Raw genomic sequence first — 25,884 nt, 5'->3', positions numbered from 1 at the left:
GAGGATGTCATCTGATAACAGAGGAACACATGAAACTGAAAGTCTATATAACAAATTGAAATCAATTCACGTCTAAAATGATCAGCAGAATAGAAGGAGGGGGTCCCTGTGGAAATTCTTTAGACTTTTGGAAGTTGTAGAAAGCTTAATCCAATATTTCTTACATCCGAACACCAGCCATAAGCAGTCTTATTTCAAGGAAGATGGCATTGTTGCAGTGCACAATAATTAACTGATTTTCAGATAGAAATCCTGGTACTTGGTATGGAAAAAATAAGCAGGTACCTAAAAAGACAAGTCATCATAAAAGATGTCCAGTTACAACACTAAAATTGAAAAATGGATCACTGGGGGTCTGAGGTTTTAGAGTTTTCTATCAGATTTCAAAATTATTAAGTTTGTCTTATTCAAAAGCATAGAAAATAGGTTAAGAATTTAGCAAAGAAATAGAATTTTTAAAAAATGTCATGAGAGTGTTATATAAACTTGGTTGTATTTAACAACAATTCAGAAACAAGAAGCAGGAGTTAGTGAATACAAAATTGTGTCAAAAAGAGATACTCAGCAGGAAGTAGGAAAAATGAACAATGTAAAGTAACTTAAATGAAAGAATGAGGTCTATCTATCATCTATCTATCTATCTACCTATCTATCTATCTACCTATCTATCTATCTATCTATCATCTGTAAAAGGAAAGAGACAGTAAGGTAGAAATTGTATGTGAGGAGATAATGGTTCAGAATTTCCAAACAATGATGTAAGAAACAGAACAAACAAACAAACAAAAACTATATGCATGCACTTTATAGCAATATTATATAGAAAAAAATCAAAGATGAAGACACATTTTCATTGTTGTTTGGTGGTGTTTTTTTCAAGCAACAATTCAACTAATACTGATAATTAATTATGCAATGTAAAAAATGGAAGCCACGAGATAATTGGATAATTAATTTGTAACATATAGCAATGCAAAAACAGTAAGGAAAAATGTTATTTTTGCTGCATTGTACTAGGTCAGTTCAATAACCATTTGGAAAAAAACTGAAACTTGACCCTGACAGCACATTATATATAAAAGTCAATTCTAAGCATTTTGTAGATCTAAATAAAAAACAAGCAACATGCCTCAAAGATAACCCAAGAGAATAACATCATATAAGTTTTTAAAAGCTTTCTGAAGCAAAATATATAAAGCTCTAAATACAAAGGGAATGCTTAATGAATTGGAGCATACAAATTGAAGGGCTTCTTTTCATCAGAAATCACTATGAAGATAGTAAAAATAAAGTAAATTAAGAAAATAGAAAATGGTGTCTGCATTGGACATAAATCAAAACATCTCATATCCAAATATATATATAGTGACTGCAAGCTAATGAAACAGATTACCCAGAAGAAAAATGGAAAAATGAACTTAACTTATAATTTAAAAAAAAAATGCTCAATAAATTTAAGCATTTTTAGTTCATAAAGTAAGTGAAGATTAAAATCATAAATAAATATTACTATGTATAAACACCAATAACTAACATGAATATGACTACTGATGCTAGGTATTGATGAAGTTTACAAAATAAAACTCATACAATGTTAATAAAACGCATTTTGGTACAACGATTTTGGAATTTGTTTGGTGTTTTTAGCTACATTTAAAATGTGCATATACCAGGATACATAATTTTACTCTCAAGTTTATATGCAACAGAAATTCACGGGTGTGTGTGTCCTACACATGGAAAAGTGATAGTTCATATCGTCATTATTCGGAATAGCCTGAATCTGAAAATAAATAAATACTAAGAATTAAAAAAAATGAAAAAAAAAAAGCCTGGATATTCATGCAATCAAATACTATCAAACAATAAACATTAATGATTTTTTGTTAAATATAATAACATTCTTGAATCTTATGAATAAAAGGTTGAGTTACACTCATACTCTAAATAATGGATAAATATTGGTGGCTACAAATAAAAGTCAAAACTACACAAAACTAAACTTCGTTTTAAGCAGTCATAGTGATAACTGTCTCTGCAAGGAAAACAGGATGGTAATCAGGAGGAAGCATGAGCGGTGTTATGCCTGGTGTCCAGATCTTCCCCTGTCGCCTCTTGAGGCTGTAGACAGGGAGTTTCAAAGGCAGCTGGATTAGGGTGTGTGATGCAGGGACCAAGGCAGCCGCACCCTGGTGTCAGCAGCATCACCCCAAAGCAGGTGGATGGAATACAAAGGAACACAGAGAAGCTGGCCTTGCCTTGCTGCTTTGATGCCTTCTGCCTGCCCTAGTTGGCTGTGATCTGCTTACTTTCTGCCACGACACCTTGCCTCGGAGCCAGCAGAATATGGACTGAAACCCTACAAAATGTGAACCAAATTAAACCTTCCCTCTTTAACTTTGGGTGTTGGGTCTCTTGTGTCAACAGTGGGAAAAGTAACTAAGGCAAGAAGGATTCTCAGTTGTTAACATTATGTCTTTGTTGACCTTGAAATTGATAATACAAGTATTTACTGATCCATGATGATTTTGCAGGCTTATAGGACTACCTCTATTTCAAAAATATTCATATTGTGGATCCTAGTAACTATTTTCTATAGGGCCATTGACTAGGTAACTGGTGTTTAAAACAGCTTATATTTTTCTGAATCTGAACCATTCGTCTTTGTTAAAATTGGTAGATAACATTTTAACCTTATTGGGCTGGGGATTTAGCTCAGTGGCATAAGTGCCTGCCTTGCAAGAGGATGATCGTGAGTTCAATCCCTGTACCAATAAAAAAAATTAACCATATCATTAACATAGTGTAAGTGTGAGATAAAGATATTTTCATACATGTGGCAATGGCTCCATCCAAAATAGATACAAAGCTCCCTAACAATCAATAGAGGGAAAAAGCACAGACAGCTCCATAGAAAAATGGATCATAGTCTTGAACAGGGTTTTCAAATACCCCCAAACAAAATAAACAGTTGTTAATGCAAACAAAAATCAAGACAATAAAATTTGGAATAACAACATGATGACACTAGACAGCCGCTAGAATGGCAGATTTTTAACAGGTAACATTGCCAGTGGTAGTTTGGGGCTATCAGATGTGACATCCTAGGGAGAAAAGTTATTCTAATCATTTTGCAATAACTATTTTGCTTTATCTACTAAAGTAGCTGATTGAGATAGTGATCTCATTTCTACATTTCTCCACAGAAGTACGCATATTGCCCCAAAAGATATGTAAAAGAATATCCACTGTAGCACAGGTCCTTGACATCACTCTTGTGTTATTTTATAGAAATGAAATAAAAATAAATTAATAAAAGCAAACATAGGAATGAATATAAATAAACTAAATGTTGCAAAATCAGAAGTCAGCCCCCAAGGAATCATATTTTATAGCTACCAGTAACAAGATGGTTAATAAGCTAACTGAAATACAATGTTTAGTGGTGCATACTTTGCTAGCAAAAGTATTAACAAGTAAACATAAAAACACCAAAAAAAACAGTTACAATAAAATCAGATGAGGATATTTTCAGTGTAGAGTGACATTGGAACACTAAAATCAGATGAGGATATTTTCAGTGTAGAGTGACATTGGAGTCTACTGAATGTGAAAAGGAATCGGGGAACTCCTTTGTCTAAGACAATGTTACATTTTGTTTTGAGACAGATTTCACTGTTTAGTTCAACTTAGCCTTGCTATGTAGCCCAGGCCTCAAACTCCTGGCAATCCTCCTGCCTCAGTCTCCTGAGTGCTGAAATTACAGGCAGGCACCGCCATGTCTGAGCGACAATGTAACATTTTGACTCTTATTTTGGCTACATGGGTTTCCACTTTAGTAATTCACAGAGTAGTTTTGGTTTTATGTCTCTTTTTATTTTTTGGAGTGTTAGAATAATAAAACCATAAGAAGGCACATTGTAAAAATAAATTTAAAAGAAATCTAGTAAAAATTTATGATAAATATGTATCAAGGGAAGTTATGTGGTGTAAGCATGAAAAACAAAAAGGAAGCACTTTAACCTAAGATCTTAGAAAATCAAATTTAAGTGAATGAATTTAAGAAATTATACATAAGGAAGTGGAGGATAATGAAAATCTTACAAAATGATACTTTTCTCAAACAATCATGGATGCTTTTGGGTAGTGAGACACCACAGTGAAGTAATTTTGCAAAGGACGAACCGTGCATTTGAAGCAAACTCCTCTGTCATACAGTGAAGGCAGATGCAGGACTGAACACCTGTTGGCTTCACCAAAGCAGGATTTTCTACCTACTGCCCATTATAGCATGCACAGGGGTCTAAAAAATTCTACCTTCAGATTCTGGGAGGAGAAACATAACACTGTGCCTTGAGATCTGTAAACTGGATAGATTAAAAATGTACCTTTTTTCCATGTGATTGTGGTAAGGTAAAGTAGGCAGTCAGAACATTTGCATTAATCTTTTCTTCCACAATCGACATTGGTTGTGGGGATTTGACCAAGGAGTGAATAGTTAAACTGCAAGGCAAAAGCACACAGGCTCTAGGAAGAGTGAAAGAATCGTGAGGCAAAAACACACAGATTCTGTGAGAAATGAATGTCTAACCAATAGAAAGTTTAGATTGGCAGGGCATGTTATGTCTGGTCAGGGTCCTTTCCGTTTTTCCAAGAAAAATTGCCCAAGCATGAGACAGCTCCTTGCCCAAACTGTTTTCCTTCTGCTTCTGTTGATATTCTCAATCAGTCTTAGTTCTTAAGTTTGGGGTTTCTCCTGAGAGCCTCCTTAGTGCTGGGTAACTCTCTGTGGCACGGCCCCTCTGGGCCTCTCGGAGACTGAACTAAGTTTCTTCTCTGAGCAGTCATTCAACCACCATGGTTGCACACTGTGACTGCTGGTTGGTTTGGGTTGTGTGTAGGAGAACTGACCCATTTCCTTTTGTCAGTATACAGTTTGTTCCAAGCCTTGTAATTATAGCTTACGATGTAGCCAGGAAGGAACCACGTTTCGTATCGGTCATCATGCTAAGAATATCCAGCCATTATCCTGGTAGAATCATGGGTTAGGTGATTAAAAGTGATTGTTGTAAGCAACTGGACATAACCAGAACCTCAAAATCTTTTCTGAGATGCCAGTCAGACACAAAATCTATTAATAAGTTCATCCTTTCCAGGTGCATATGAATCAAACACACACAATGAAGAAATTGGGTTTAGAGATTGAAAAACATACAGGAAAGGGAAGTATTTTGTTGTAAATATTAGCTGTTTATGTTAAGGCATTCCTTTTTTGACTTTTTCTCCCAAACAGATTTCCTGTATTTTTTCAGAAGCCACTTTCTTCCCTCTTTCAACCTGTGTTGAAATACCCTTTACTGTAAGGATACATTTCTTGGCTAATGAGAATCTTTTCATTAAAAACTACTCACCCTTCTTGATTGCAAACCATAACTAGTGTGTAAGTCTGGAGCTTCCGGGCGTCCTCATTCTAATGACAGGGACATCTGCTTGGGAATCACTGCAACTCATAGGAAGCTGAGTCAAGGAATGGAGAGGTGATGCTTGGTATGATCACCTGGCTCCATGGGCCTGCAGCCAATGCTCTTGAAGGCTTTCTTGATATGGAAGTCAATATATTTCTTTTGATGCCTAATCTACTTCCAGTTGGATTTTTCTTGCTAGCTGACCAAGAGCCTAACTGGTTCACAGAGTCAAGGATTCGATGGTGCTTTAGAGTGTACTAAGCTGGGCGGGGATGCAGCTTAGCATCTCTGCCTGGCAAGTGTAAGGCACCAAACAGACAAACAAACAAACACACAGAGTGTACAAGGTAATAGGTCGGTGATGTTGGGGTATATACAAAGAAAGACAATGATGAAGTAGAAGGGAAAGTCGGAAGGTTGGAACGCACATTACTAATATACATTTTGCTGCAACAGCTCTCTGAAGCACTTTTTGCCTTGGTTGCCCAGTGCGTTTATTGTGCTTCCTTTCTTTATCCATCACTGTTGCATTTGAACCCACTCAACTCTCCATACTTCAGGACTATCATACTCCTTTTGGCATTCCTGGCCCTGTTGTAGTTCTGATTTCTCTACATACTTGTTCTTTCTGGATTCTCCCCATGAGTCTCTCTTCTAAAATATATTATTTTAATACGAATACACTGTGATGTTCAATCATTGGCCTTTCCCCCCCTTTTCACTGTATACTATCTTTTGGAGAAATTTCAGCATGTATAGTGATTTTAGTTATTCTGTGTATGCCGAACTCTAAGAATACTACTTTCTTTTTTTTAAAAATATTGATTTGGCATTTGAAACCCTGCTTGGCATCCTGCTTGAATTTTCCATGTCTAACTCAACACAGAAAAGTCAAACACTGTACTAGCCACAAATATTTTGTGTGTTCATGATTCATGTCTCATCAACCCTATTCTCTTGCTCTAGTGAAATTGTGGAGCCTTCAGAATTTCAGAGATGAATGGAGTAAACATTTTTTCCTGTTGAGTGAATGCTTCCTAGAAAGACCTTAACCCTACACACAGTTTCTATACTACCCCAACTGAAATTCTCCAATGTCTTGTGATGATTCGAGAATAAAACAATAACTATTTACTTTTAATATTCAGTTTCCTGCTTAGCTATCTTGATTGATATCACTCAGTTGACCATTTCTAGATCTATTCATGGTCTCTCATTACATTATTGGTCTATTGTTATTCAGCTGTCACTTTAAAGAAAACTAGAAGGGATTATTGATATTCTGGTCAGGAAAGTTTTCCATCCTATATGCTCCTGACAGTGATGCCAGCTCCAATCTACAGCTCATAGCGTTCCACATACTTATCTGCATATTTGATTTATATCATGGATTTTGGGACCTTGTTGATATATCTTGTGAATCTTGACAAAATGCTTCATGTTCATTCAACACTGAGAAAAACTGTGAGTAAGGAGGAGAGCAGTGGACAGAAAAGAGATGAGAAAGTTGTTAGGCATTTTGATGAGAATGTCTAATTATCCAAAACAGATAAATGAGGATAAAGTGTATATTCCTAAATTTGCTTTCTTTTAGTAGCCCACACAGTTGCTATGAAGAGAAATGACCGAATTCAGAGTGTTTGAGTCTGGAAAGAGAGGGTATTTAGTGTCTAATGCAAGTTACACGACTCTACGGTAACTCACTTTCCTCATATGTAAAATTGTAGCTAATGGTGAATAATTTACAGGATGTTATGAATGTTAAATTTATTCATATTTCTAATTTGCTTAAATAGTGCCCAGCACAAAGAAACCCTATGTGGACTTAATGGTTAAATATAGGAATTGATATGGGGTGTTCACTATATAAATTATTGAAATGTCTCTAAATGTTTTATATATTGTTTCATGTGCCTGTGTATTGAAGAGTCTATAATCAAATACCACTTTTATATTAGATGCATATTTAATACAAACATTAATATTCTCTGGTGGCAGGTGAACATTGAGTATATTTTATATTTTCTACATATAGAAAAATAACTGATTCCAAAAAGCTGATTCCATGTAATGACTTGACTTTGAATAATGACTGCCTTCATATATAAACCTATAAAGAGTATTCTTTCTAACACTGTTTTCTTGTGTTCTTTTGAGATTCTTTGTCTTGTTGATTAGGAATGGCATTTTTAAATTGTCTTTACTACCAACAGATTTAGTTACGCAGTGTGTAAACTACAAAATTTTATATTCAATGGGACATAAGTGCAAGTCCAAGAGTTTGGCAAGTTTTTATAAGCCTGAACTTGCATGTCCGTAACAAATTATCTTACAGTTCATGCTTTTCAGATTTGTTTGATGTCACTTCTAGTCATAATTGTTCTATAACAGCTTAGATATGTCTTTAAATGTAGTCCTTACACTATGTGTATTAGTGAGTCTGGTACTGGCATGATTACAGAGGAAAGGAAAAAGAAGCTTGTCCAATTTTCTTATAGGCCTCAGGAAACGATTGCCCTTGATGTCTGAAGCATTCATTTAAGTCCAAACAGCCACAATGGAATAAACTATTCCAAGCATGTTTTTGAACTGTCTGGTAGTGCAGTACATAAATCAGTGTGGTCCCATGGGCAGAAGATACAAAAGGATTTAACTTCAGATATAAGGGAAAACCATCTAAAAACAGAAGAATTTTAATTAAATTGAAAATGTGAGGCAGGGCATTAGCTGTGTTTTGATGTGGATGTGTACTGCCTTCAAATTCATTGAGTCACAGATAATTGTGAAAATCAAAAAGTCTAATAGAATTTTGTGGTACAAGAAAGTTTTTCTGCTCATATGCAAGACTGATTTTTTTTCTTAGTTTTGTGTGTATGTGTGTATTATTGAAGGCTGAACTCAGAGCATTTACACTGTATTACACCCACAGGACATTGTCTATTTTTTACTTTGAAACTGGGTCTCTAAATCACTAAGTTCCCCCTAGCAAACCTAGGACTTGTGATTCTCCTGCCTCAGTCTCTCAGAGTGCTGAGATTACAGTCATGCACCACTACTTCTGGCTTCTTTGTCTTTTTTGTTGTCAGCTGTAAAATACATCAAAATACCATTCTTTAATCATGACATCTTAGTGGAGTATCTCCAAAGTATTTCTATATTTTTAAATTTTATCTGATACTTTAACTATCAATTTTATACCACACTGATTTCAGTATCATACCAAAGTCAAGAACTGTTCCGAAATTCTCACACTTAATTCATTACTTCCTGGGCTGGGGATTTAGCTCAGCGGCATAAGCGCCTGCCTTGCAAGCAGGCAGTAGTGAGTTCGATCCAAAAAAAAAAAAAAAAAAGATTTCAGTGGCTCTGGTAACCCTAAGAGCTTCATATCCATTGTTTAATTTTGACTGTAATTACAAGCTCTCCCAATCACACTGTCTTGGAGTTGATGGTTTCATGTAAGCATTCTACCAAATATTTACATTATTAATATTAAGTTTTTACATTCTAAAAATAATCTAAATATTTTGTTATTTTTATTATTATAGTTTAGTATAACTGGAAATATGGTTTAGAACTCCAGTCAATTAGATTTGAAAACTAAATATGATCATAAAAATTTCAGTTATCAATACTGTTACTGAGAATGTGCCCATATGTTAACAGGAGAATGTGTGGCTTTGTGCTTTTATATATGAGAGTGGCTAATGTTCTATTTACTCCAGTTTGTACTTACTGTCTTTCTCCTTTGATAGTAAATCAGCATGTTTTAATGGGTATAAAATATGGAATGATTTGAAACTAAAAAATCTGATTTTGAATTCAGATTTTAGTATTTACCAATTTTTACTATGACCAAGTGGCTTAGTCTTTTGATTGTCAGTTTTTTTATCATAAAAAATATTTTTTGTTTTGTTTTAGTTTTGACACATAGTAAGTATATTACGTCTTCACATCTCCAATTAAGATAAAATAAGATATCTGTCCTTTAGAATTTATTGTGTTCCAATCTGTTTTAGTTTCCTTTCTTTAGCTTTCAAGCACTTATTCTAATTCAAGGCCTAATTTCATTTTACTTAGATTTTTCTTCCTTCTTTGGGTAGAATGTTAATCATGTAGCACAAGGTCTAAGTAATAGTTCTAAATATGAGTTAGATAGTGACAGCTTAATGTATTGCATTGCTTCTTCTCAGAATAAAGTATTACAGCTCAACAATCAAAGACCTTGATAGTGAAGTTCAACTACCTTATCTGCTCTGGTCTTTGACACTCTCTTGATCTTTCTGAGCTTCTATTTGATAAAGTGTTAAAAGAGTAACCACCCCTAATGTTGATAGTAAAAGTTAAGTGAGACAGAACCTCTGAAGTGCTTAGAGAAGTGTCTGGAACCTATAATGATTCAGAAAAAGAACAATCAATAAATCTTTGTGAATTGAAAAGAAAAATAAAAATAGTTGTCCAATACTGAGAATGATAATTAACATAATTCATAATGGAAAAGAGACTAAAGCATCATAAATATGTGGGAAACTTAGTATACAATTATATTATTTAGTACTATGCTATTTTCTCATAAAAATAGTATTCTCATAATATAATTTTGGCTACATGGAGCTCATAACCAGCAATAATGTGTGCTAATCTTATAGTCAATAACGTCTAATCCTGTTCATGTTGACAGATTAGAGTCTTAGCCTTCCTGGAGGGAGTGAATGCACGAATTATTTCTCAAACTTTGTTTCTTGATACATGAGTCTTTGTACAAAAAAAAAAACTTTCCATGGCAATCTATTACTCTGCCTATCATGCAAAGGAAATTTGCCACATTTGGAATCATGTTTGATTGCCCATCTGATAAAATGTAACTGGTGTCTAAATTAAAAGAGGCTGTATATGATGCTAAGTGTCCTACAACACATAGGAGAATCCCTTGACATATTAACCCATCCAAAATGTAAATGAGAGAGAGGGAGAGACACACACACACACACACACACACACACACACACACGGGGGGGGGGGAGAGAGAGAGAGAGAGAGAGAAAGTGACTTAGATTACTACATATACAGATAATTTTTTTGCTCACATAAAGATTTGGCAACTGAATGCTTTATAAATATTAAGAGTCCTAATTCCTTACATCAAAGAAAATAACATCCTACTTTGGGGTATATCTTCATTTTAGTGGATTACATTTATTATTTTTTTTAAAGAGTATACCTTTAAAAAAATCTTGTATGTGTTAAAATTTCCATCAAAAAATTTTCCAGGAAAAAAATGCTAAATATAATTAAGGTCCTGGATAATAGTGTATATTTTAATAAGTGTTTAAAGTAACTTATAGCACATTTTAAAATACTAGCTCAAGGTGCATAATGAGAACTGTATTTTTGTAGCAGGAAAAATAATAACTTTCAAAGTTAAAAATACAAAATTCATGCTCAATTTGTAAAAGAAATTGTATTTTACTTTATTTATATATTTACTTATTGTCTTTTTGATACAGGGTCTCACTATGTAGTTCAGGGTGGCCTTGAGCTCACCTTGCAGTCTGGACTGGTCTTGAACTTGCAGTGATCCTCCTGCCTCAGCCTCCCAAATACTGAGATTACAGAAGTGAACACCAGACCTGGCTTGAAAAAGAAATGTTAGAATCAGGTATTTGATCTTCACTTTCACTAAATACAGATACTAGCTATGATTTTCCTTTTTTTTTTTTCACTTGAGTATTGGTAAAAAAAATAAACTACAGTTACAATATCCTTTGAAATCCCTAAGAATATTGTACATTCCTCAGAAAAAAAGTATCTCACATTTGGATGTGGTAGACAAACCAACATCCAATGCCATGGATTTCCACTTTTGTGTAATTTCTCTCTATTGTGTAGAAATAAATGCAGCAAAAAGTTAAATATGGCCGAGGTGAAGGAATATCCATTGGTGTCTACATTGTCTCTTGAATCCACCTAACAAAATCTAATACAGGCTCACCTTGCTAGCGTGGTGAAGTTAGTTTATCATGTGGAAGAAGTTCATATGACAAGAATCCGCAGTTTTCCTCTAAGGAGCTGCTTGTGTTCTCGCTGACATAAGGGGCCCCACAGGTTTATGACTGGCAGAAGTCTTGGGACTCTCAGCCAAGTATCCATATAGAAATGGATTCGGCTAAAGTAAGAGCCTGGCAATGGATTCTTTCCATCGAGATACCACATAAAAAATGACCCAGTAATAGTATCTGAATAGTAATCTCATGAACCCGGGAAGAAAGACTCAGCTAAGACACATTACTGAATCCAGATCCTCTGGATAATAAATGCGTGTTGTTTTAAGCCAGTGAGACTGTGTAACCCATGACACAGCTATAGAAATTAACACAGTGTTTTGGGTTCTGCAGATCTAGCTACCATCCACTCACTGTAGTGTCTTGTGAGTACACTAGAAGGCAGGCACTCTTCTTGGAAAAGACACGGAAAGTAAGTCAGCTCAGATGTTTACTGCATCTTCCAGGTTTCATCACACTAAAAGAAACAGGAAACCTCAGTGTCTACACAGCGATGGGCTAATATAAATCTCACTTGCTAACAACTGAAAATTGATTGCCAAATTCTGGATTGTACCCGACCCTCTGTTTACTTCTTTGACTGCCTTTCTCTAAAGAAAATTTTTAAAAAAGCATCCAGAAATTTTTAAAGACATTTTTTGAGCATTGGTATAAATTTTACAAAAAAAATATTTTTTAGATGACTCAAGGGTGAATGAATCATCAACAGATGGTTTAAATTTTGCTTTTTTCAAAACATATGCTCACTAATAGTAAATCAGCCAGTTCGGTTGTCTGATTTTTTCACACATTTTAAAATCTGTTTTTAGCATAAATCAGATAAATTTAAGATGTTTCAGTAAAATTAAGATGTTTCATATTTCAGATATTATTATCTGTGACAGATAGTAATTAATTACATTTAAGGGATATAAGTTTTTTAAAAAGCAGGAATATTTTAAAAACATGTTTCGGTTAGAGAACATAATATTTTTGGAAAATCATGTCCTAATAAAATTTCTGGTTTAGATCTGAATATTTTTCTAATTGAGGAAAAATACAGATATGAACTTATACATATTTTGATCACTAATCAGTATTTTATTTTTTATATTTTTTGGTCATGCATAATAAAAACAGCTTAAAGTATCTTGTAAAGAATGTTTGTAATTTTCTAGTAAAAGTAATAATAGGAGGTGCCAAACATTTCCCAAATTAATTTCATAATTATGATATATCTATTAAGTATCTCTAGAGAAACAAAGGAACAGGGCATCAGTATTTTTGTATTATATAAGGAATATATGCATTATTTAAGACATATATCATTTTAAGTAACAGACTCACACATCTTTGGACTGACAAGTCCAAAATCTGTAGGGCAGGCTACTAGGCTGAAAACTCAGACATATTCCTATGTTACAACCATTAGACAGAATTTCTCTTCCTCTAAGAAATCTGCCTTTGCTTTTAAGAGCTTCAGTTGGGGATAAGATCCATCTTTAATTCCAGATTAATCTATTTCACTTAATGTCAACTGATTATAGATTTTAACATCTACAAAATACCTTCTCAGAAACCAGATTAAATATTTAGCTAATACAAACTTTCCACGTTGACATATAAAACATTTGCTTCCTTCTTTCAAACACGTTATATTATGCACTTAAAATATATACATAATATATTATAGACACAGTATATATCTATTAGTTCAACTATTAGATAATATATTAACAATTATTGCTAATACATGCTCATGAATATTAGTTATTCCTGTGCTACAGGTCTGAATATTGATTAATTGATCTAGTGTTTATAAAGCATTTATCGTGTCATAACTTGAGACACAAACACCAAATATGGATTTATACCTACATAGTGCTAAAGTTTAAATTTTATTGAAATGAAACATAAGTATTGAATTTGTGGAGATTAGTAGATTATTGCCAGTTTTGTATTTGAAAAGGAAGTTCTGAAGTAGAAACATTCATTAAACATTATGTGGTTATCTAAGTAAATCATTGTATTACGTTATGTGCCTAATATATTTTGATAGGTTAAAAAAATAAATATCTTTTCTCGAAAGAGTTTATAATTCTGTAAGAATCCATTCACTTTTGAACTCTGGCTCTATGTGGTATAGAATGCATTATGGTAATTTGGAGTTTGGTTTCTTATCAGTGTAATAAGAATTACATAATATTTTAATTTTTTAAATGTTTTGAAATATCATTTTTAAGACTGCATTATAAAATCATTCATCAGTGGGTAGAAAGGATGCATTATTCATAATGGTTTGATTCCAGGAAGGAAATTAGTAATTGATGGTCTGCATTTTAGAACTGAGCTCAAGATATGTTTTTTTAATTGGTAGTTAGAGCTAAATTGCCTTTATTAAACAGTGAAAACTAAGCTCAAAGATAGAGAAAATTATAAATACGTAAGAAATGGAGTGGACAAGAACAAAAAGGTACATTTCAAGGTTATATAACCATTAAATAAACACTATGACAATCAATTAATTATGAACTATATGCATGGGCAAAGTGTCATGTGATATTTGAGGATTTAAAATGCTATTAGGTGCTAAACATTGCTACTCATAGATTGTGGTATGTATCCACATTAAAACCTATGTTTCTGGTTTGACCTTTATATAATATGGAAGTCTGCACTGTACAACATGTGCTATGAGGAAGCAAAGATTTTTCCCTTTCCATAAAGTGATTTGATTTCCTTTGTTGTGCTTATTTTTATTAAAAATATGCAATGAAATGCAATTATCATAATACTCTTAGTCATATACATATTTAATATTTTACAATTTTGAGAAAAATACACTATTTTGTGTATCATTTCTTTCTGAATGAAGTTCAAGCCTTCTTCCCATTCTCTGAATTACCTACAATTTTCTGTGTACGTCAAGGGTTCATGCTTTGTATTTGCTTTCTATTTTCATCTGACGGCAATGGAATGGAATCTTCAGTGGTCACCATTATCCCACCCTTTGTGGACTTAGTCTGTGACTCAGGCCTGAGTTTACTATAACTTATTTTTACAGTGATCCTGGGAAGCAGCCAGCCCACTTGGCAACATTTTCTTCTCACTCAGCTCATTTCAAAATAAAGATTTTCTTTCTCTTCAGAGTATTTCTAGTTTCAACCTGAAACTTTTAAAATAAAATGAATGTTACGCAAATGCCTGAAGTCCTTTTTTCTACTTTGACCTGAAGCTTCATGGAGCATTCTGCTTCACAGTCGTAGTCATAGTTGTTTCTCAGACTAGCAATATTTTCTTAGGCAATTTTGTAGTGCGATGTATTTTATGACAAATATTTTCTTATGCTTCATGGTCATTCATATCAACAAATTTGTATCCCAAATTCATACCTTGTATGATATTTACTAAATTTTTTTGCGATAATCAGTGAAACACAGAGTAAGTTTGGGATTGGGTTCTTTCTTTTCTGATTTTTGATGATGTTTTATGGTTTCATTTTGCTGTTGACTGTATTTCTTTACTTATGTATTTTCATCCTCAATAGTGAATGTTTTACACACGGAATGAATTCATATGTCCTGAATTTTCAACTTACCAATTTCTAGTTTTCCCCCCATCACTTCTTTTGGTGACCTACTAGTTATGTATTCATTTTCACACAGCTAATTCTATGGCCATGTCAGCCATAAAAATAAGTGACAATTAAAAATTATGACCATAAGTGGCAATTAAAAATTGCTTGTTTATAATTATGGCTGATAAGCTGCTGTAGTGTTTCTACATTTGAGTGTGTACCAAAATCAGCTAGAGTTTTGCTTAAAATCTGCCAGACTGCTGGGATCCACTGCAAAATTGTTGATTGAGGAATTCAAGAGTGCGATCTGAGAATCTGAATTATGAATAAGTTCCCTGGCAATAGTGCTGTTGCTTGTCAAGGTAGCATGCTTCAGAAACTCTGACTATAAAACATAAAAATATATTAGATTCTAGTCATATTGTTCAAATAAAACAGCCAGGTGTCATTTGCTGAAGAGGGCACACTTGACACTGTATTTAAGATACAGTTATGACCTTCTCTTTTTAAAATAGGCTTTCTTAAGGCTGAGATCTTGTGTTCTGTAAATAAAAGTTGAATTGAAGAATTGGCTATATTTTTCACAAGTCATGTGGCTCACCAAGGTCAGTTTTGTTTGCTGTATCACTTAAAATACAATTCTCCTTACAACTGCTTGGCATGGCTGACTGCACTTTTTTTTTTATGTTCGTAATACATTTTGACACTGGGAAATAAGAAGCTATGAAAATAAGGTTGATAAACCAGCAAAGAACTTTTTCCCTTAAATGGTCACAATCTGCGAAGAGCTGATAAGAAAAGAATCCTTCGGGACAATGACAAAAAACTTAAAGCCATCAACCCCGTGTCAGCAATAGGCTGGAAAACAAATGGAACTTCAGACAACTCAGAACAAATGCTACAAATCAGAATCCAAATCCAAAACTCCTTTCAACCTTACTCTGCTGAAAGACAATTTAGGTGCACAAAGGACTGTGGAAAACTCCAAGTTGATACTTACATTATGTCTTTACTTTTGACTTTCTTTTTTTCCAGCTGAGGTTAATTTGTCTCAGTGAGTGTTTTCTCATTTTCTCTGTGGCCCCTATCTTACATCTCTAACGTGAGATGCTCAAGAAAAAACTGAGGCAGCGCAAGGGTAAGTTGATTACCGAAATTATCTGTTAATTATGATGCATTAGCATAATTGAAGTAGAGCTTAGAAGATTCGCATTGTGCTTTTATATGGTCTGTTCAAAGAGCTTTAAAGCTGTAAACTGTTATTGGAAATAATATCCGATGAAGTCAAATAGTTAATCATAGACTCATAGTTTAATATTGCAATATGGTTAATTTTTCTCTAATTCTCAGAGCGTTATTTAAAGATATGTATAACTTTTTTGACTTTAAAATATTTCATGAAGATTTTGATGCCAGTACTTAAACAGAAAAATAAAAATGGCAGCCAATAATGAATCATTTGGGGTTGTGATAAAATACTAAAATTTAAAATTAATATTATACTGAAATTGTTTCTATACTATACTAACTAAATACTATACTAAGGTCATTAAATTAATATTATAAATCATACAATTAAGAGAGATGAGATTAAAATCTTATCACTAAATCTCTTAAACTTTAGGCATTATTTTATTCAAGGTCCTCTTCTAAATAACTTATACAGATTATGCAAAATTAAAATTTGTGTTTCCCCTCGAAGCAAACAAAGAGAACAAGCAACAACAACAGCAACAAAACATCAGTGAAGTTGGAGTGCTAGTTCTATTCAGCAGATTCAAACACTTTCCTGAACTGCTATATGTTACTTCCTATACCTGAGCTGCACAGTTTCTTCAATGCCATGAAGTTTTCACTAGCTTACTTTTAGAGAAATGAAACACACAAAGCTCTTGAAAGCGCTAACTCATGCAGGAATGGGATAACACTGAAGCTGAACCCGAAGCCATGCTACTCTAAATAACATTTCCTCACTGCAAGTGCTTTATCAAGTGCTTTGGAGGTCATCAATATGGGAAAACTCTGATTGATAAAAAAAAAAAAAAAAAACAGTAGAAATAACTTTGCAAAGTACTATTTGGATGATCAAAGCTGTTGAATCCTTGAACAATGTGATGTAAACACAGATGTTTATAGCATGAGTATTTTGGAGTAATATAGAAAGATATTTGCCCAATTGACATACAAAGTGAGCAAGCAAACACTACAGCGCTTTGGGGAATTACAAGTGATTAGGAGATTCAGGGTGAGAGCACAGTGACTTTTTTGAGTGTGCAAAGGAAGGAACTGACTCTCTCTATCAAAAGACATGATAATATTGGTTTTGATCATATTTTTAACATCATGTGTTTCCTCTTGTTCTCAATTACAAAATAACATGAATTTGTATTTTTAGTAATTCTCATACTGAATCATTACAATACTAAAATAAGTTTCCTTTAAGAACTGGTAAGGAGATTTGAACATACAAGGATAAAAGTAGCTTCTAGGGAAGAGATCAGAGTGATGTTTCCTGAGGAAAAACATCTCTCTCAGGGTTTCCATGGTGCCAAGGCTCAATTCTCAGTGCTTTGAGAAACTTCAGAACCAAACTGTCAGCTGGTAGACAGTGTAGACTAAACTGAACATAAGCATATAAGGACATTTAAAATTGTTTCAGTGGCCTATGAAAGGAAATAAGGGTAAAAATATGTAGATAGAGTGAAATTGTTCAGTAAAGTAGTAGAGACAATAGCATAACTAGAATGCTGGGATATTGTGTTATTTTTAGAAATACCATAAAACTATCAGAAGGCTAAGTAAAATTACAGTAATGGTAATGTGTTTAACAGAGCTGTAATTTCATAATTCTGAAATCATCTGCTTTTGATTATCGTACATTAGGAAAGATCATTTTAGTTATGACACTATCCAAATATTTGGTTTTACTTGTAACTGAATTAAGAAAAAAATATACTATGTTATTTCATAATTATATAATTAGTATATTTTTGTTAAGATGGAAAGCATTGTAATTGTTGCACAATTTTACAAAGTTATTGTATGTAGCAAATTATAATTCACAGGTACAAATTGTTTTCTTTAAATGAACATTACTATTGTTCTTTAATTTTATCCCCAGAAGTGATCAGAGTATCTCTTCCATCTTTAACTGTAGATTTAATAACTGTAATTTTCTTTTGAAAGAAGCAATGTTAGAGTAATAACCACTGACAGCCGTTCTAAAGCAAACTTTTAGTAATATAGTAATTAGGCAGCATCATTGTTGAGACTCACTGCAAGAAACAAAAGAAAGAGCGAACACTTTTGCATTACAAAGTTTCCCAGTCATTATTATGAAGAAGCAGAGGAGTCAATAAAAGTATTCAATAAACATATAGATGATAAATATTGAGTAAAATTCAGATTTTTATTAATTCATTCTATTTATAGAAACTGACTTTTTCTCATGGAATTTAAATTAGGAATTTATATTATAGAATGAATATTTTGAGGAGATTGTTTAAAGTCTGAAATTTTGACTGTGGATAACAAGAAATACAGTTGATTGAAGCAGAAAAGAGTGAAAGAGAACAACTGAGATGAAAGAAAATGCATTTTGTCCTCTCAAAATGAAGTGATTTCATTTAGAGCCAGTGGGTGGCCTGGTGGTTGCAGTAGACAATGGGTATAATTTACTGCATATAATTTGAGGATTAGCAGAGCAGTGGGTCCCCTGGAAGTTTTATGTAAGATCACATGACACAAAGACTCTTGTAGGACTGTAAGAGAAACCTTTTGACTAAACTACATGAAATTTCAACATCAAAAAGTTGGGGAGAAAATTCTTAGCCAGTATAAGAAATCAGAATGGTAGAAGGAGAGTCAAGATAAGAACATTAACACAAATACAATCTTAAAAGAGAAAGAGGAAGATTGTCATTTCCATTATTAATGTAACAGAAATCTTACGAGAAAACAAAGCAAAACACATTGGATTTGTTCACTGTACTCAGAAAGAGCTGCCACTACTGGACTAGCACAAGCAAAAACAAAGGACCAAGAGAGGGACTGTGATCAGGTGGAAGAAGCCAGTGCAGCTCAGGTATTGCATTCTAATTCAGCACAGTTCACGTGCCCATGAGGAACTAGGTGCAATCCTGATGCAACGTTCAGAAAAATCTCTCACTCTGCAAAGGTCCATGACTGAATAGAAACAAGGATCAGGCCAGTAGTGACTTTAACACATAAAGACATATTGGCTCAGCTTTATCAAAAGTGAAGAGGTTCACTTTTTGCTTCATGACATGAGAATTTAAATAGTATAAAATTAGCTATTTTGTAAAATCCAACGGCGTTTAGCTTAGTCACATTGTTCAAGAACAACAGACAAGAAACGTAGTGTATCTGGAAACATAAAATCGAGCCACATAAAATATAGATCAAACAGAAATGAGGAAAATCAGAAGTTTGGGAAAGATTCCACACTTCGCTGACTGGTTTTGTACGACACACCCAAAGCACCAGTCCACCCAACCCTAACCCTAAATCACAGCAATGATGTCTAGAACCTATAAGCATAAAGACTTTTTGATTGAGAAACTATTGGGTGAAGCCAAAGAACTTTCACTTGGAAATAATAGAGTAGGCCTGGTTAGCTGTTTTGGGACAGAAACAAAGGTAGCAGAGAGATATAGAGAAAGGAAGAGGATCGTAAGGATTGAATAGAAAAGTGCCTAGATGAGAAGAATCAAGCTGCTAGTTGTTTCTGATGGGCAAACTGGGTTGAGTATTTACACTGCTTTCTTTTATTAAAAACCATGACAGCTTGACACAGATCATAATCCTTCTGCTATGAACATGAGATCAGAAATGAAATAAAACATTAAAAATCAGATCTAATCAAACACTAAAGCATAAGTGGAAAGATTCCAAGAGAACAAAGACTAATAAAATCCAGCACAGTGCAGCTGCCAGCGTCATGGCCAGTACTGATCTTTACCCTGATTCAGGTCTTGAAAGGCTGAGATTCCTGCTTGTAAACCACACAGGAAGTCAAGAGAGACGGCTACAGGCAGTTGCAGGTGAATAAACTGAATTTGCTAATCCTGCATAAAAACATGCACGAAAATATTTTCATAGAAATTTTCCATTCAAGAAACATGAACTAGGAAAACTACACACAAAGATATGCATCTTTGCACTTTCTGTTTTGTGTAGAGATGAAGGTAGGAAGCAACAATGGAAAATTCTGGTCTGTGGAGCCCAACTATGGTCTAAATATGAGTTTCAAATTAGCAGAACTGCTGAAAAATCCACCCTAGACTATTGGAATCCATGAAAGCTAATCACAATTTAAGAAACTGAAAGAGTAAACTCAGAGATTACAAAAACTTTGTTATTAAATGCAATTAAAAATGAGTCTCTGAGACTACTACCAAATAAATAGGATTAGGACTGATCAGAGGGAATCTTCTAAAGAAGTTTCTGAGAAATCCCATGATACACTCTCTGTAAGCTAGTGACCCAGGGAAGTCCAAGGTGTAATTTAGTCTCTGAAGGCTGGAGAATCAGGCATGCCTATGGTGTAAATTGGCACTCGAGAAAAGACCAAGATATTCTGGCCCAATTAAAGAGAAAAAAGTGTTGAATTTCTCCTTCCTCCAACTGATGTTCTGTGCAAAGTCAGAAGGAACTGGGTGATGGTCAGCCATATCTGGGAGGAGGGTTGTTTGTTTTGTTGAGTTTCTCAATTCCAATGTGAGTCTCACCAAGGAATCCCTCACAGACAATAGGAACCACAGTTTAACCTGGTCATTCAATGATTCGTTCTCTTTGACACAAGCAACCTTCATTTATACTCAATGAATAGACCAAGAAGATTAGAAAAATCTAGACAGAAATTGATGAATTGGGAGATGTATTGAAGGAGACTACACAGTAGGACACGCAGAAACGGCAGCAAGTAATGATATGAGTGGTAAGCAGCAAAAGGGATCTTATGAGAAGTTTATGATATTCAGCCCTTTAACTTGGGAAGTGATTAGATGATCACACTCCACTTTGTAAAATTTCTTAGAGCTCCATAAGTAAGAATGCTCACTTCCAGAAAGCAGTAAAAAGCTATTAAGCAGAAAAACAAAAAGGAAATGTGATTTAAAATTTTAAAGTAAAAAAATGCAATATAAACTTCTCTATTAACTTTAGAGCATTAAAAATGGATCGAGAAAGAGAAACTTTATCAGAAATACAGAACTCTCAGATGGTTGAAATAAATGCAAATAAAAATCTACCTATTGAAGAAAAGAGAATGATAATTGTCTTGGTTAGTTTGTCTCATTGTTTAGACAAAATATCTGAGGCCCAAAATGAAGCAAGGGAAGGTTTATTTCTTATAGTTTTGGGAGTTTCAGTCCATACTTAGCTGGCTCTAAAGCAGGATGGAATGGTGAGGGGAGCTGTTCATGGCCACCACAAACAGCAAGCACAAACAGAGAGAAAGAGAGAGAGAGAGAGAGAGAGAGAGAGAGAGAGAGAGAGAGAGACAGACAGAGACAGACAGAGAGACAGAGAAAGAGTCAGACAGACAGAGAGACAGAGACAGAGACAGACAGAGACAGAGACAGAGACAGAGACAGACAGACAGGACTTCTACCACTCTTACACTGTATGGCTGCCCCCCCCCAACCCCTACGGGGGCAGGTGCAGCACTCACACCACCAATCTTAGGAAAAGACAACAAACCAATCAGGAATGCCAGATTCAGCATATCCTTGATTGCATGAGGCTTGAGGAAGGGCATCCAAGCACAAACCACAGCAATAGTTTTGGTAAAATAACAAATGTTATTTAAAAGAATCTTATACAAAACACAAAGACAAAGTATACAATTTAAGAAATGGACAAAGGTCAAGCCACTACTAGTATAATTTTTTTTTTAATTTTAAGGAGGGTAAAATTAAACACATCAAAACAACAAAACAGATCATAAGAAAACAACTTAAGAAACACAGATTTCAAAGTAAGACCTCTGGAGATCTTCACTGTCTACCGTATTGTGTCTTGTTTTCTTCCAAATAGTTGTCCATATCTTCACACACAATGAATACATTCTGAACAATATAGTACTAAATTAATCAGAACAGGATGATGAAGGCATTTTGGATCTTCAAGACCAGACAATAGGGGAGTCAAAATGGCTTCCATAATGTCTCTCATTGTCTTCAAAATAGCTGTCCATATCTTTACATATGTTGAAATTAAACAAAAGAAAATAGACTAATATCATTCTGAACAAAGAATAATAGGATTGCTAGATTTTATATCATAATTAAGCATTTCATAGAAATTATTTTATGCTAAAAAAGGAAGTAATTAATCAGTAACAAAACAATTCATTAAATATTTAATCTTATACATAATCATGTAATGTAGAAAAATTGAAAAATGAAAATATTTTCACACAAAAACAATTTAATTTTTAAAATACCTAAGAGAAAACAAATTTTAACAGGCAAAAGAATCTCAGAGGGAGATCTGAGATATAAGGAGAAATATATAGAAAAAATAAAATAGATAATTTAGGTAGCACACAAAGTTGTAAGTTAAAGCAGAGCTAAAAGGAGAATGCACTGGAAACTATAAAATACAGAGTATCATGTTTCCTGGGTCTATCTTTTAATCAAAAGTTGTAGAGTTCAGCAAAAGTCATAAAATTTATAATTTCAAGTGATGTTTGAAAATAAAGATTAGGTGAGAATTGACTGCTATGGTGATATATGAAATGACTTGTGTAAGAACCACCTGTCTGATTAGCAAAGCACTGTTCTGGGTGTATCTATGGCTGAATTCATGTAGTTAGCAACCTGAGAGCCAGAAAATTGAACAAACCCTGGATGTGTGGCACCAACAATTAGGCTTTGCCCTGGGCAGAATAAAAAGGGAAAGTGCATTTTGGAAAAGCATATGTCTCCATCATTGCCTTTGGACATCTGTCTAGTTTCCTCTTCTTTGACCTTTGACTGGTTCTGTATATTTGGCTGCTCTTCTTCCTTGGCTTCCATTTTCATGGACTGAGTCCCTAATGGATCCTCTGCGTCTTCAGTGTACAGATGGCCATTGAACACTGACCCTGAAACCCTACTTAATAAATCTCCTCATAGAATTATACATGTGTTTTCTATTGGTTCTATCCCTCTATCAAACTCTAATACATGAAGTGATTGTTTAATTTGAAGAAAAAAAATGATGATCATGATAGTACTTTCATAAAATACAGAATTATGGAAATACTTATGTAGAATTATGGAAACATAATTGTAGGGTACGATTTCTAGAAAATAAAGAAAATTAAAAACATTAAAAATTACAATCTTAAAGTAAATGAAAGAAAAATCTCTTGGAGAGTTTATCAGTAAAAAAGGACAAAGTTCAATTTTAAACTTACGTTGTCGTGACTATAGGTAGAGTAAGAAAAACAAAAGCAATGAAAGATTTATTTATAATACTGATAAATGGAAAAACTTAAACATTTACTAATAGATGAAGTGATAAATTTTTCCATAATGAAATATAATGCATTACTAATTATATGGATAAATTTCAATTGTGAGAGTGCTGAAAAATTCAGTCCTGAGAAGTATACATATGGCATGCTTTTGCTGAATGAAAGTTTTAAACATATATATATACAACAATATGAACTTTAAATTATTAAATTAGCCACTCATCTAGTTTTGCTGTCCCTTGATGTCTAAAAACATTGCCATAAGGAGCCAGCCCAACCATGCAGGGGCAGGGAGGAGAAAAAAAGAAGCCAACTTACCCTTCTCATGAGGAGCCAGTGCACAGGCTGGGTGATAGGAACAATCCATCCGCCCACCCTGGTAGCAACCAACTGATTTGGAGGGACACAGGCTAAGCTGATAGCGACTGAGGTACAAAAACAACCTAATGCTTATATTGTTTAATTGACTTTGCAGATCTAACGTCAGCAGTCTGAACATTTATTTAGAGGATAACAATATGCAATATAACAACTACGGGGGATTTCCAATATTGTTCTTACTGCTTTGTTTTGTTTTGTTTCATTCTTTTGTTTTATTCAGTGTTATATTTTGATTGGTTTTATTATGTTCTATTTTGTTTGATTTTATTATGTCTGATTGTGTGGGCAGCAATTTTGAAGGTAACAAGAGGCATTATGATAGCCATTGTTGATTACCTATTATCCTGTTTTCAAGTCCTGCATTCCATTCACTGTTTTATTTTTATTGGCTTTATTATATTTTATTTTGTTTGGTTTTATTCTCATCAGGATAAAATTTTTTTTTAAATGACATGATCAATTCCCAGCATTAATACAGTATTTTTCCTTCTGGGTTTCTATGATTTTCATAAAAACCACTGCTGTCATGCTCCTTTGATTCCAACTGCATTCCTTGCCTGTGGCAGTCATAGTCTACTGTTGACCTTAGTGTCATTAGAGCTGCCTAGGGGATTTGAAAAACATACTTGGTTTGTTATGGAATGTGACCTCTAGTACTATATTTGGTCCCATCCCATCTTCCCTGTTCTCTGAATTTCTTCCCAGCCACCAAAAAGAAGAACTTTGCTTCCCTCCTGGTGTACACTAAGTAGCTTTTCTCCACTGTGGCTTCTGCTTCTTGCACTGCAGCCCATGACCATGAACTGTATTCCCTGAAACTGTGAGCCAAATTTAACCCCTTCTCTTTTAATTACAGGGTATCATATAGTTAGTTCTAGTAACAGGACAGCTGTATAAAACACCACTATTTTTTTGCATCTCATTTATTTTGAAGTTTTCTAATTGAGTACCACCACTCATTCATAGCATTTTATAATCATCTTACCCTATCTTTGTGGAGTTGCTACAAATTTGATCTAATAATTAAGGTATTCACTGTTTTAACAAAAATTATAAATGGGGCAGAAGAATACAAAAAACATTTTGTTGGCCAAAGTTTTGTGGTCAAAGTCCAAAATCAAGGAAGGTTTCATGTGGTCATGCCCTACAAAGGCTAAGGAATCTTTTTGTTTTTTTAAACCTCTTTTAGGTTTTGGCAACTATAGGCTTCTAAGCTTTCCTTGGATCATGGCACAGTCTTCATACAGGAATCATTCAATTTCACCTTCTTCATAAGTGTACAGGATTGAGATATAACCTTTTCCAATAAAAAATGGCTTCATTTTCAGTTGAATTACCTATCAAGCCTCTTTTGCCCAAATAAGGACATATTCACAAGTATCTGAAGTTAGGGCAAGAATATTGTATGGGAGACATTGTTCAACACAGAACATTTAATACTCACTGATCCTAACATGTTTTCAGTGTATCATATGTAGACTATCTGAATGCTCTATGTTAGTTTGTAATTTCATACTTCTTCATTTTGTTTGCTTTCTCTGTGCCATGAAAGAAAAATTGGGTATCCTGTTTTTATTTATTCTGCATACTTACTTCCCTCTAACATGGCAGGAAAACAAACATACACTGTGCTTCCTCTCAATTAAATTTTTTTCATGAGTTTTGATTATTCATTTTTTTTTGTTGTCTGACATTCATACTATTGCTGTGAAGCATCCCAAAGGGGGTTCAACCTTTCTTTTTATTCTTCAAACTTTATTTGAATTCTCACAACTTTAACTTATGCCCTATTGACTAGGGCAGAGTTGAGAACCACTAGAGACTTTATTACTCTCTACTTCCATTTCCAAAATACAACCATATAAGTTCATGTATTTCTCCCAATCTTCCAATTTCATGAATTAGATCTTATCCTTTACCTTTCAAAGTCTTTTC

The 25,884-nt window shown here is 34.0% G+C and overlaps 1 long non-coding RNA gene across 1 annotated transcript in view; it reads left to right on the top strand.

The window, feature by feature from the left end:
* Positions 1–15,944: 15,944 nt before the first annotated feature.
* Positions 15,945–25,884, top strand: part of LOC134478596 (uncharacterized) — a 74,207-nt gene continuing 64,267 nt past the window's right edge. The window contains exon 1 of the long non-coding RNA XR_010051347.1: positions 15,945–16,221. This is a non-coding gene — a long non-coding RNA (uncharacterized LOC134478596). The remainder of the gene's footprint in view (positions 16,222–25,884) is intronic.

The sequence above is a fragment of the Cavia porcellus genome, unplaced genomic scaffold (assembly GCF_034190915.1).
Source record: "Cavia porcellus strain 051 isolate PalLab524CR breed Dunkin Hartley unplaced genomic scaffold, mCavPor4.1 scaffold_14, whole genome shotgun sequence".
In the NCBI taxonomy this organism is placed as follows: Eukaryota; Metazoa; Chordata; class Mammalia; order Rodentia; family Caviidae; genus Cavia; species Cavia porcellus.
Note: the sequence above shows the minus strand (reverse complement) of the source record. Positions and strands in the feature narration are given on the sequence as shown.